The sequence below is a fragment of the Elephantulus edwardii genome, unplaced genomic scaffold, assembly GCF_000299155.1.
Source record: "Elephantulus edwardii isolate Elephantulus edwardi_28Jun2011 unplaced genomic scaffold, EleEdw1.0 scaffold00019, whole genome shotgun sequence".
NCBI classification, from domain to species: Eukaryota; Metazoa; Chordata; class Mammalia; order Macroscelidea; family Macroscelididae; genus Elephantulus; species Elephantulus edwardii.
Genome location: NW_006399769.1, coordinates 12,927,147 through 12,937,130, shown reverse-complemented (window position 1 = coordinate 12,937,130; position 9,984 = coordinate 12,927,147). Strand labels below are relative to the sequence as shown.

Here is a 9,984-nt window from a genome sequence, read left to right as displayed (position 1 = left end):
TCAGAGACAGTGCGATTGGCACAGGACAGAGTGGAGTTTAGGGCTGTTGTACATAGGGTCGCTATGAGTCGCAGGCGACTCGACAGCACATAACAACAACAAGTATGCATGCAAAAAAAAGGAGTCATAATAACACAAAAAGAAGAGAGAAACTATAATATTGAAGATATTTGAAAGAGTAAAGCAACAGAAATCTCTTTAATTAGGGATTTTAGAGAAAGTAATTTAAGTTCTAATTTGGCAAAATCAAAGTATTTCTCAAAACCTAGTGCAACTACTCATTTATCAACCATCTCGTTATCTGATATTACCCAGTACAGTTGAAGCTATTCTTCAACGATATTGAACACTAATGACATATGCCCGGGAGCAATAAATATTGTAGTGTAGTACTGGCAAAGCAGATGTGTTGACTCGGAGAGGTGATAATTCAAAGTGTTTTGGCACTTATGTGATAATGTGATTTAGAACTTATTTAATGATACCATCATCGTCAACTTTGTGATCTTGTATTATCTTCTTTCGTTTTTGTATAACATTGATTTTCACACAACTTAGTCTTTGGAGCATCCATGTTATTATGTGAGGAGTGAATATCTGTATAAAGGCTTATTTCCAATCTTTATTGTTAGGAAGCTGTTAAAGGTTTTAGAAATTTTGGCTTGCTTAGCTACATCATTATTTATTTTGTTTTACTCCATAGTCACACTTTCTATTTGACAGCTTGCAAATGAAGAATGTGAATCTGGATTCAGCAAGATAAGTACTTGAATAGAACTTTGAATTTTGGGGTGCCCTTGCTCTCAGCTATTCACAGCAATGGTCACGATGAAAGGCATTCAATGTTTCTGCCCTGGTGCATTCTGTGGTCTAGGTCAGCAGCATTGTCCACTGAACTGTAGGCAGAGCTCCAGGAGAGACCCTGGGGAGACAGAGCAGGGCTCACTGCTACATCCAGTCACGCGTACACTTGAACTGAATTTAGACAAGTCTAAAAGGTTGGTTCTAGTAATTAAGTTTTGATATTTGCCAGATTACAAAAGCAGATGTGCTAAATTTTTGTGAACTCATTTGTCAATCTTTATAACTTTAATGCAGTATATGTAGAATTTATTTTGGATACTGAATCAAGTTAGGATCTTTTTTCTCTTTAGTAGTTTGTTAGTGCAATGCAATTTGTTGAAAAATTTATTCTTTTTCCTTTTAAAACATGTATTATGTAACTCTAAAACTACATTTGTTTAGCTTTGACTAGGGATTTAAGGGACACTCTAGTGACCTGGTGGGTGAGGAAGAGTAGTGGTGCCAACTCAAAAGCAGGAAGTTCGAATCCTCTAGCTGCTCATATGTTGGAGATAAATTAGCTGTCTCTTCCTGTGGTATATACAGTCTGAAAATATACTGAATGGTCGTCTATGAGTTGGTTTCCAACACCATTGTAATGAGTTTTTTGGTATTCTTGAAAGAATTAAATTTTGTTTTACATGTCTCTGTGCAATACTGTATCTGTGTCCTAAAATTTTTGTTATAATTATCAGAACCAAAGTAAACTTCTTGGAAATGTTATCCTTCTTGAAATGATATGAAATGACCTTTATGTACAAAAAGTATGGGCATGCGTCCCTTCTACTGACTTCAAGCATGAACTTGTTTTCTTGGCTTAAATTTCTTTTCACTAAACTGAAATTGACAGGAAAAACAACAAAGCCCAGAGGCTCATTGTTTGAGTTAGTTCCGATCAGATCATCTTCCAGTTTTATCAACAAGTAGTTGTCAAAAAAGCTAAGTCACAGTGCCTTGCCAACAAAAGCATATATAAAGTATTATTATTGTTCATGACTTTTTGAATTGTGTTTCATAACTGGCATAATAAAAGTATGACATTATTCCATGATAGCTTCTACACTGGAAATTTTCTTTTCTTTTCCTTTAGTAATTTTCTTTTCCTTTCGTATGGACCTACCTGAAACAAAGAGTTACAAAAAAATTTGGAGACTAAATTTTGTAATTCTATTTGAATTGAACTCTATTGAATATTAAATGATCTAGGAAGTATTAAAAGAAGATGGAAAGAATATCACTCTATCGAAAGGAATTGGCAGACACAGAAGAAATTAATGAAATAACATATGAGCAAGAGCCTATGGTGATGAAGGAAGACGTTCAAGCTGCTATGAAGGAAATAGCAAAAAACAAGGCCTCAGGAATAGATGGTATACCAATTGACTTATTTCAGCCAGCGGATGCTGCCTTGGACGTGCTCACCAAGTTGTGCCAAGAAATCTGGAGAAGGACCACCTGGCCAACTGACTGGAAGAGATCTATATTTGTTCCTATTCCAAAGAAGGGTGACCCAACAGAGTGTGGAAACTGTAGAACAATAACATTGATTTCACATGCAAGCAAGATTCTACTGAAGATTATCCATAAACGACTGGAATAGCATTTCAGCAGAGAACTGCCAGAAGTGCAGGTTGGGCTTAGAAGGGGGTCGTGGTACTAGGGATATTGTAGCTGATGTTAGATGGATCTTAGCTGAAAGCAGGGAATACCAGAAGAATGTCTCTCTGTGTTTCATTGACTATGCAAAGACTGTGTGGATTATAACAAACTGTGGCTGACTCTGAGAAGAATGAGAATCCCAGAACACTGGATCGTTCTAATATGAAACCTATACTTGGACTAAGAGGCAGTCGTCAGAACAGAGCAAGGAAACACTGCATGGTTCAAAATTGGGAAAGATGTACACCAGGGATGTGTCCCGTCTCCATACCTTTTTAATCAGTATGCAGAACAGAGTATCTGAGAGGCTGGGCTCTATGAGAAGTGTGGCATCAAGATTGGTGGAATATCTATCAACAATCTGCATTATGCAGATGACACAATGCTGCTTGCTGAAACAGAGGAGGAGAACCTGAAATGCTTGCTGTAGAGGGTCAAAGACTGCACCCTTCAGTATGGATTGAGGCTTAATGTCAAGAAGACAAAGATTCTCAGTACTGGCAACATCAGGATGGATGGTGAAGAGATTGAGATTGTTAACAACTTTAGTCTGCTTGGCTCCACGGTCAACACTCTTGCCACCAGCAGCCAGGAAATCAAAAAGCATATTGCGATGGGAAAATCTGCTATTACAGACCTCTCCAGGGTACAGAAGAGCAATGGTGTCACTCTGGAGACTAAGGTGCATCTGATAACAGGCTATGTTCTTTGCAATCACTTGTTATTCATTAGAGAGTTGGACAATGACTAGGGAGGACAGAAGGAGAATTGATGTCTTTGACCAGTGGTGCTGGAGAAGAGTATTGAATGTACCATTGACTGCCAAGAAAACAGATTCAACATTGAGAAGGTTAAACCACGCTGCTCCTTGGAGGCAAGGATTTTGAGGCTCCATCTAACATACTTTGGCTATGTTGCTTTGGAGGGTGGAGGGACTGCGCAGGAGAGGAAGGCCCTCTATGAGGTGGATTGATTCAGTGACTGGGGTAATCATCATGGGTGTGTCAGAGGCAGCGTGACTGGCACAGGATAGAGCGGGGTTTAGGGCTGTTGTATATAGGGTCGCTATGAGTCGCAAGCGACTCGATGGCACATAACAACAAGGATAGTGTTGATCCCAAGACAGAAAACCTGAGTGTCTCTCTCTCCATGACCCCCTGGTCTCTAGAGCCCCTGTGACTGTGTGCCCCATTACTCATTCTCAAACCCAAACACCCCTTCTAGCCTGCTGGCCCACTAGTAACACACTGCTCCTCTGATGCTGTCCCCACTCGGCTGCCCTGTCTGTCCCTTGTGGCCCTCTTCCACCAACCCCTATCCTTAAGCAGGACACTCTGAGAGCTGCCCCCACCCCTTCCCCACTCTTAGCCCTACGTCCCCAGACTCCATGCCCACCCCAAGCTCCCAAGGCCCTGACCTGTGCCCTACACCCCCTGACCCATTCATTACCTACCACCCCAGACCTTTCCTGCCACATCCCAGCTCCCTTTCCTTGCACCCCTTTCCACTCCTCTGTTCTCCATGCGCCATTTCTAGAGCCACCTCCCCGCACCCAGGACCCTTGAGCGTTTACTATGGGTCGAGACCACCCTCTCCCATCCCGCGCGGCCCTAACCCCTAAGCACGAGCGCGACCCATAACCCCACTGCCCAGTCCTAACCCAGAGCAAGACCCCTAACACAGCGCACGCCCGAGGCCCCCTACTAACCGCCCGCCGGATCCCTAACCACCCAAGCGCCCAAAGCAACCCCTAACCCTGACAGCGACCCCGAATCCAGCACGCGACCCTCCAACCCTGCGCGCACCCCCTAACCCAGCATGCGCCCCCACTAACCCCGCGCGCGACCCTTAACAGAGCGCGAGCCCGCGCCCCCCCCAACCGCGCGCAGGACCCCTAACAACACAAGCGTCTGCCGCAACCCCTAACCCCGCCAGCGACCCAGAATCCAGCACGCGTCCCTCCAACCCTATGCACACCCGCTTACCAAGCATGCGCCCTCACTAACCCTGTGCGCGACCTGTAACCCCACAAGCGCCCGCGTGCCCCATAACCCCGCCAACGACCCCTAAACCTGCCAGTGACACCTAACTCCACAAGCGCCCTGGAAAACCCACACCCATGTGCCACCCAGCCCCTCCCGCGACCTTGCCTTAAGCAAAACCCCTCTTATGGCATCCACACTCTGAAACCCCGCCCTCGCGCGACCCCGCCCCGTAAGAGCCAGGACCTCACGTGACCTCATGTGACCCCCCCCACCCGTGACCCCTCACAGTAGGCCTTGTCCCCTTTCCCAGAGCCACCAGCTCCTTCTCTAAAGCCCCTCCCACCCTCTACCACCCACAAGTCCCCTTCATCTGACGTCCCACACACACACAAGCCCACCCTTCACAATAGCCTTTAAGTTGGAACCTGCTCTCAGTTGACCACAGGGCTTCAGAGGCTGGAGATCTCAAGGGGTGAGATCACCCACCTTTCTCCTGGGGAGTCAGGCTGCATTCGAACTGCCAGAAAGGCCCAGCTTTTGGGCTACAGCACAACCCACTGTGGCCTAGGGCGCTAGAGCTGCCCTGAGTGAGATGTTTACTGTGTGAGGGCCCCTGGGAGCTACACGAGGTGAAGTGCTGACCACCACCTAGTTTGGACTCAAACTACCCCTGGGGCTGAGAGATCCTTGACTGTAACTTGCATATGATAGGTACCAGCCTCAAAACCCAGTAGAGCAATTGCACTCTGCACACAGGGTGTTTCAGGACTTAGCACCCTCTGATGACAGCTACTAACAGCAATTTTGTGGGGGTCAGGTTGTCAGTGGGAGATGGGCAGCTTGACTACAGTGCAGATCAGTCAGTGGGGTCCCAGAGCAGCAGAGGCCAGGTGGACACACCTGCCTGTCAGAAACAAGGGGTGTGTGCTCATCCCAATGGACAGTCGGTCAAACAACTGAATATTAAGTAGGTATAAAAAATTAACCCAAATTTGATTCCTGTATTTTTAGTGAAACAAATGTCCAATTTGTGTTGATAAATTAAGGAACTAGAAAAAAACTGTATAATGACAACAATGTTTTGAACATGAGTGAGTGAACTAGGAAAATTAAATGACACATTGTTGTTGTTGTTGTTGTTGTTGTTGTTAAGTGCCGTCGAGTCGCCTGCGACTCATAGCGACCCTATGTACAACAGCCCTAAACTCCGCTCTGTCCTGTGCCAATCGCACCGTCTCTGACACTCCCATCCCAATTATCCCAGTCACTGAATCAATCCACCTCACAGAGGGCCTTCCTCTCCTGCGCTGTCCCTCCACCCTCCCAAGCATGATGTCCCTCTCTAAGGACCAGTCTCTCCTCACAACATGTCCAAAGTATGTTAGACGGAGCCTCAGAATCCTTGCCTCCAAGGAGCCACCTGGTTTAACCCTTTCCAGGACAAATCTGTTTGTTTTCCTAGCAGACCATGGTATTCTCAATACTCTTCTCCAGCACCACAGCTCAAAGGCATCAGTTCTCCTTCTATCCTCCTTGGTCATTGTCCAACTCTCTGATGCATCACAAGTGATTGGGAAGACCATAGCCTGTATCAGACGCACCTTAGTCTCCAGAGAGACACCATTGCTCTTCAGTACTTTGGAGAAGTCCCTAACAGCAGACTTTCCCATGGCAATGCACCTTTTAATTTCCTGGCTGCTGGTGCCAAGACTGTTGACTACAGAGCCAAGCAAACTAAAGCTGTGTACAATCTCAATCTCTTCACCATCCATCCTGATGCTGCCAATTGGTCCAGTGGTGAGAATCTTTGTCTTCTTGACACTGAGCCTCAATCCATATTGTAGGCTGCAGTCCTTGACACTCTGCAGCAGGCGCTTCAGGTCCTCCTCAGTTTCAGCAAGCAGGGTTGTGTCATCTGCATAACGCAGATTGTTGATAAATCGTCCACCAATCTTGACCCCACATTTCTCCTCATAGAGCCCAGCCTCCCAGATAATCTGTTCTGCGTATAGGTTGAAAAGGTATGGAGATAGGATGCATCCCTGGCGTACGCTCTTCCCAATTTTGAACCATGCAGTGTTCCCTTGCTCTGTTCTGACGACTGCCTCCAGGTCCAAGTTTAAGTTTCGCATTAGAATGATCAAGTGTTCTGGGATTCCCATTTCAGTGTTAAAACAGATTCTTTTTTAAGGAGGCTATACCTGCATGCAAGACAAATACATCGCAGTCATTGGTTGCCCTGCATTGTAGACATAAGAGTATCCCGTGGGCAAAAATGAGGACAGACCATATTCTACAACTTAACTGAACCAAACTGTGTCCAAAAGGATAAAATATCGATAAAAATGTTGTTTGTGACACCGCAGAGGAGGAATCAAACAAAATGAAGTGTCAGTCAATAAAATGAACCATGAATAAAAGGGGTTGAAAGTTCCAATGAAAAGTGCTTTCAAAATAATGTAAGTGCCCAAAACAAATGGCTAAATGTAACATATGTCCAAATGGGATATGTACCCAGTTTTGTACTAAATAGTGCAGGACGAGGCAAGAGTTGTTCATAGGATTAGTCTAAGTTATAGTGAACTAGACAGCACTTAACAACAACAGTACAAACTTAGATAGTACTGTAGATATGAAGGGGTGTTGTAGTTAGATTGCCATTAGGCCCTTTGTGACCTGGACTTCTGGGAGAGAGGGGATTCTAGGCTGTAATTTGTAGGAAAGCAGAGGGCCAGAGAGAGCAGCTGGGTGGGGTCCTCTGCCAAGGTTTCTCTAGATCAGAGCTACATGATTTAACACCAGGGACCAAATAGACCAGAAAACAAGGGAAAACAATACAGAAAGAGGATTCCCCTCATCAAGAAAAAGGATAAAGCAGTACCACCCTGTGCAGAACCAGAAAAGACAAATGACTCAGAAAATCTGCTAAGAAATCACAAGAAGTATGCCAATTCGGGAAAAGTGTCTTTATTCAATAAATGGTGCTTCCTCAACTGATCATCCTGGGATACAAAGGTCATAAAAGTGGGATACAAAAGAATGACATTTGGAAAATTATATGACACGTAGAAGACAACAATTCAGAAGTATTCTCATTTTATTTAAGAAGGACAACATTCAGCACTTGAAATGAGCAGTTATTTCATACAAACAGCTGTATAAACGTTGGAAAGCTTAGGGAAGTTTAGGGAAAGCAAGAAAAAGTATGTCAGAATATGTGTATGAATGTGTGTTTTTCAATGAGCAGAGGACAACTGTGTTTGTGTTTTTGCTTGTGTTTGTTTAACCCAAACTCAAACCTAACTTGCTATCTGGGATCCATTCTCACTTTGGGAACCCTCCATCGGGTGCTCTGTTTGGACACTTGTATGGCAGCAGACAGCCCACCTCTCTCATTCAGAGCTGGTGGTGGGCTTGAACTGCTCACCCTATGCCATGAGGGCTTCCTTGAATGTGTTTGAGCAAAGATGAAATAGAATACTGACCAGACTGCTAACGTGCACCAACTTGGTGAAGACTGAGGGTGAGAAGTGTGAACTTGCAGCAAAGAAGGCACTTGAGAAACAGGACAGGACTTTCCACTTGAATAGTGTCATGTGTGAGCCCTAGTGGCACAGTGGTTCAAGCATTCACCTGCCTACCACCAGGAAGGCAGTGTGAATGGACCAGCTGCTCCAGGGAAAAAGATGTGTGTGCTTGTCTGCTTCTTAAAGATCAAAATAAGTCTGATTGCCCGTAGGTTGGCCCTTTAAAGCGTAAGATCCAGGAATCCCTATGGGGCAGATTCACTCTGTCCTGCTGGGGGAGATGCCCTCAGAGACAGAGGGTGTGAGGTATATGGGTCTGTGTGTCCTGCACGGTGGATGTCCTCAGAGACAGGAAATGTGAGGTGTTGTGGGTCTGTGTGTCCTTCAGGGTGGAATGACCTCACAGACAGGGGGTGTGAGGTGTGTGGGTCTGTGTGTTCTAAATGTGGGATGCCCTCAGAGACAGGACAGGGGGTATGAGATGTGTGTGTCTGAGTGGCCTACAAGGTGAAATGCCCTCAGGACAGGGGGTGGGAGGCATGTGGGTCTGTGTGCATGTTTTATTTACCAGTCTACATAATATGTATTGTCATTGTTTCAAGCTGTTTAAATTATTTGTAAAAATATGAGTAAAAATATAGAAAACTCAGAAACAAAGAATGAGGACCACATGCTTTTAGAGGATTGAAAGAAAAGACAAGGGCAATATGGATAGAATTGGACAAGAGTTCCCTAACGGGAAACAGATCTGGGATACACTGATACAGCCACAGTCACAGAGACCCTAGCAGGTCTGTGTGTGTACCTGTGACCATGTCCCTGTATTCCAGTGGACAGGGATGTGAAGAAGTATTCCAGTGGACAGGGATGTGAAGAAGTAGAGACAGGAGACTCTTCACAGAACAACAAGGGACAATAGTAACAAAAGATATGTGACAAGTGACTCTGACTATGATTTAACACTAAATAAATCTGTATTTTAGAGATGGTATAAAAATTACTTTCAGAGCTTTGAATGTTATAAACATCAGAGATACATATTTTAAAACAACTTTGTTGGAACATTTTTTAAAGAGCACAGCACAGATTGCACAAAGCAGATAGAGTGGATTTCCTGCATTTCCTTGGGTGCAATGAGCTCTTCTGGTCTGTGTAACTGGAAATGTTAGTAAAACAATGTTGTGAGGGGCGGTAGTGTTACCTCTCAAATATCTGCAACTAACTAAAGAAGGTGGGACCCCTTGTGATCCTCACACAGCGCTAGAAGGTCTACTTTCTCTTAAAAGCCTGTTTCCAGCTTCCCCCCTAGACAGCAGCACCCCAAACCCACCCTTGGACCTGCTAGTTTCATAGGACGCAGTATGGAGGAAGGAACCTAGCAGAGAATTCTTAGGAAAACATTCTTCCTGAAAGATTTCAGGAAGGGGGTCTTCCCCAGTCAGCATCTCCCCTTCGAAATGCCAGCTTCTCCCACTCTGATACCTCTGAGCAGCTCTGGTCTTTCTTTGGAGCAAAAGGACATGTAGACTTGAACCTTCTGAAGCCTTTGCTGCTGTCCAGGTCCCATGCTGTCCCTCACAGGATCCATCCCTATCGTGACAAACACAATCAGAGCAGCCTGTGGATAAAGGTGCACACTCTGGAGCCCCTGTCCACCCACGCAATCCCTGAAGTCTTTCCTGGGACAGGAGGGATCTTACCTCCCAGAAATACGGACACTCCCGGTGTCTCCAGGACATTTCCCAGACCTGGGACTTGATGATGCAGCTGAAAATGGGACTTTTTGTCCCCTGCTGACTGGGGACCTGAGTGTGCCCCTTGCACCCTCACCTCTGGTCATCTGTGCTCACGGGGGTCCTCTGGGTGTGGAAGCCACATCCTGTCTTCTGCTCCTAGCACCTCATTTGGGTATTGCTTCCAGTTCTTGGTCTCAGGATCAGTCACATTACACAAAGGGGGAAAAACATAGC

At 45.3% G+C, this 9,984-nt stretch overlaps 1 pseudogene; it reads right to left on the bottom strand.

Moving 5' to 3' along the window:
* LOC102860168 overlaps positions 1–9,753 on the bottom strand; it is a 36,902-nt pseudogene extending 27,149 nt beyond the window's left edge.
* Positions 9,754–9,984: the final 231 nt, after the last annotated feature.